This window comes from Monodon monoceros, unplaced genomic scaffold (genome assembly GCF_005190385.1).
Source record: "Monodon monoceros isolate NGI ecotype Baffin Bay Population unplaced genomic scaffold, NGI_Narwhal_1 Super_Scaffold_7, whole genome shotgun sequence".
NCBI classification, from domain to species: Eukaryota; Metazoa; Chordata; class Mammalia; order Artiodactyla; family Monodontidae; genus Monodon; species Monodon monoceros.
In genome coordinates, this window is record NW_021703784.1 from 74,427,254 (window position 1) to 74,431,706 (window position 4,453).

The following is a 4,453-nucleotide window of genomic DNA, read 5'->3' on the forward strand; positions in this document are numbered from 1 at the left end:
CTGTTTCAAACAGCCTAAATTCAAAATGGGAATATTTATACCTTTAATACTTATAATTAAGAATAAATGATAAAATGTGTAGAAAGTGCTTCATTCATAGTACACATTCAATAAAGACTCTTATTATCTCCATTACTAGAACGAACCTCATGAAAAACAAAACAGAAAATATATACGTTTCATCATCATTAGAAGATTGGAAGTTTGTCTTCTTTCCTTTATGTCTAAGTGTATGATGTTAACCTCTAAATTCTCAAATTCTTGTAAGAAGCAAGTGTCTCATAGAAAATATTAAATATGGACCTAATGTTTAGATTGAGACTTTTGGGCAAATTAGATCACTTATAGCTGTGGGATATTATGAAGAGTCTCCCTATAAGCCCAGATATGATTTAGAGCAGGAATCATTTTTCAAAAATCCTTTGTTTAAATGTAGAGTAGTCTTCCCTCTCCCTATTTTTTTAAGGTTTATTTATCGTTCAGTGTACATTGAGTTAGATACCCAGAGACATAACAAGTGAAAATGTCAGTTGTGAGCTGAGCTATATCATATCCATGTCCACACCATTTTCTGTACCATCACCCACCTTCACCTTTTAAGTGCTAAAAATCCATTCTCATGTTTGAGTTATTTAAGCAGGACATTTCCCTTAATGGCACCTTCTCTCTGTGTGAGAAAAGATGGCTAAAACTGCCCTAGTCATGAGTATTCTCTAGCTCGCTTGGGACTCAAAAGACTTTGAAAGTATTTCTCTCTACAGTTCTGAAGAAGAAAGGTTTGGGGCAGGCCACACAGGCAACTGTTTTTCCTCCTGGCACATTTGTTCTGCAGTGCACAGAAGACTGGAAGTTTGATGTTTGCTTTTCTTTGTAAATGTGATGCTCAGGTGCTGACGGCTGAGCTTTTAGCTTCTGTATCCAGTCTAAAGTGCCAACAGGGAGACCATGAAAAGCTAAATTGAGAATTGTAACTTCAGAAAACTGAAATCATTTGGTGGGGAAAGCTTTATTTTCTTCTACGCTGCTTTACTTTCCAATGTTCTAAAACTGTGTGCATGACATGATGTCAGGCATACTCTGCAAAATGTATTTGTAGAAATAAAGACAATATTTTAAAATATACATTTATATTGCTTATGTATTTGGATCCAGACTAAGAGAAAACAAGAGAATGAATAGGTTGATTTGTTTAGTCATGGGATGGCGACTTTTTTTTCCTTATTTTGAAATGCCTTACTATGTTTCATAATTAAAAAATAATACTTTACAAAGTGTACTTTTAAGATGAAATAATAAAATGTGAAATTGTTTCCTAAAGAAACATTGTACTCTATATTGTGCATATAACTTTAAAATACCAATTTAATTTTTATTAATAGGATTTATTTTTAAAGTTTTCTTTTTAAAGTTTTCTCCTCAGTTTCAATTCAGCCTGTTCGTAAATCCTTGGAAAGTAAACTTTGATACCTATTTTTTTTTCACTAAAAGACAAAAAAAAATCTTGACTTTGTTCCTTTAAAATATTTTACCAATTAACTGCTCACTTATTATTGATTTAATGAATGTCTGGGAGGATATCTGGGGTTCTGTACCAAAACCCATAAGCCTCAGCCATGGCTGTTCATTGCTTTCAATCAGGGATTATTAGATTCAGGACCCAAAGGGATGTTAATAGACTAGTAATTCCCTTGTCTTGCATCTTGTCAGAAAATCAGCAATAATAGCCAAGGTAGAAGATGTGGCTCTGCATGTAGCGTATACTGAAAACACCTTAGGCACGTGAACTGTGGATTTAGTTACACTTCAATGCAATTTAGTTTCAAAAAAAAAAACAAAAACAAAAACGAATATAATCCAACTGGGAATTAATAGATAAAACAGTGTCTCAGAAAAGAAATTGGGACTCCCTTGGCCGCCAAAGGTCCGTCTTTAGTATCCCATTCAGCTCTGGCTGATGAGTTTTAAGAATAAAACCAAAGCTGAACCCATTCAGGACAGTGAGGGCATTTTGAAAGTATCATTTTGAAAAATAAATGTGGGAACTAGGTATGTCTACCCTGAAAAAGATTAAATGACAGGAGGAATAAGTTGTTGCCTTAGTCTCAAATATTTGAAGGATTACATGTAGCATGAAGTTGAAAACTGTTCTTTCTGGCTTCAAGATGGTATAATCAAGATCATATGGCAGAAGTTTAGGTAAATGAATTTGTACTCAGTAAATTAGAATTCCTCTGCTAGCCAGGGGTAAAAACTGTAGGCTTTGATAAGTAGTAAGTTCCCCATCTCTATTAGATCATCTCTTGTCAGGGATATATGCTCAGAAGAACTGAGAGATTGTCAGCTACTTTAGGTTCTTTGAGATCCTTTCAAACTCATGGAATATGTAATCTTGAAATCTGTTCATCAAAAACAAGCAAAAACTTAATTTATTTCTGCATAAAGTCATAGGCCCTGATTCTTCAGGTTTTATGCTTATTCCACCTTCAGTAGTAGAAAGGTACTAAATAAGGACATAATCACAGAATGAATGTCAATCTGATTGGATCTTGACTTTTAAAAATGTAATTTCTTGACTTTTCAAAAAACTCTGTTTTTGTGATCCAGTAAAGGGTGAAAAGGAAAACTGAAGGGGAGCTGGAGGCTTTAAAGGAGAATACAGGCTTGGATAGAGCAGCACCTCTATTCACCCCATGATGCTGTGGAGCCTAAGGTTGCGGCAGATATTGGTAAAGAACTTTGATTCTGAAGCCATAACGATATGAATTCACATTCTAACTTTGCCTATTTCTCACCGTGTGTCCTTAAGGAATTTGTCTCAGCAATCTTAGCCTCATATTTTATTCGTCTGCAAAATTGAAGAAGAAAATGTATTTCTGTATTGTTATTTTAAAAAAATGAGATATAACTTATAAAGGGCTTGGCACTTTTAGTCCTCAATTATTATTGCTATAGTACTCTTACACATGAACTATACTTGCCTTTATACCAATAAATTCTCAACTTTGATGATACAAATACAGTATTTACATTGGGGAGTGTGTGTGTGTGTGTGTGTGTGTGTGTGTGTGTGTGTAGACCAGATCAATAATTATAAATTTTAGTGCATGTAGAGAGTGGAAATATACATTTTTGGGGTTTTTTTTTGCTATTGGTAAGGGAACTTGAACTTCTGCTAATCAGCAAGGAATAATCATTATCTAAAAGAATTATCCTATCTAAGTAGAAAATGAAACGATATTTTTCATGTTCCCAAAATATGTTGAATGCTTATTTTCAATTATTTTGAGCCAAAGCATTCAGATTAAAGAAATGCATTCATATATATGGCTAACCTCATCTTCCTGAGAAAGAAATGCTGGTTAAAAGTAGATATGATTACTTTTCTTTGAGTTTGTTCTCCCATTCAATCCATCTACAAGTTCCTGTTTCAGCTGTTTACTCAGTGGAGAATGGTGCTCTTTCAACTGACAAAATACATTCTAAATTACAGTTTCAGCAGCATCAGCAAAACTGACAATACGAATCAGATGATTTTAAAAACATAATCTTATATAAATTTCCAACCTCCCCCCAAAAAGGGTTAAACGTTTGATGAAATAATGTTCTGTTATATGTAAGTCCTAACGAAAACCCATAACATCTGTCTTTTTAAAAAGTATTTTCCTGTGCCTAATTAAGCAGCGTTGTTTAATTTAATAAATTATGAATGACCATATTACAGGGGATTCTAAAATGACTAAGACCTGCCCTCAAGAAGCTAGTCTAGTGAGAGGGGAAGATAATTTACAAATATATACAGTTCAAGATACTATATTGGAAGGGGAAAAAACTAAGCAAAGTTATACAGATTCAGAGAAAGGAGGCAATGCATTTACTCAGTTAATTTAATGGAAGACTTCACAAGGGAGGCAGCATAGGATGGACGCATGAAAGAGAGTGTGAAATTTAGAGAGATGAAGGAATGCATCTAGGAAGAGTTGAGTCTGAAAAAAGGCTTTAATGGAGAACTGTGTTTAGGTTACATCAACCATTCTCCTGTGGCTAGAAAGACTTTGGGAAGCCTGGAAAATTAGCGGCCCATACCAAACCCCTCTCCTGATTTAAGTAACATTCATCTCTATCATTAACCTTGTTTACCAGGCCCGTTGAGGTTTTATTTTAGCTAACCACCCTCTTCTCTTAGAGCATCCCTCCTGTGCTTACTCTACACAAACATAACCACTCCTCCCCCTCTCCCTCTCTCTCTCTCTGTCTTATTTATTCTCTCATTTTCTCAAATGAGAAAATGGGTTTGCAACTGATCTCATAAGTTCAAAAAACTTGGCTTGAGCTTCTCCCAAAACTAAGATTCCTTGCATAGATCTCGGTGGTACAAGGCAAAGACACAGGGGCTCTTGCACCTGAGATATCTCTTGGCTTCAGATAGAAAAAAACCTGCATTCTATTTCTCTTG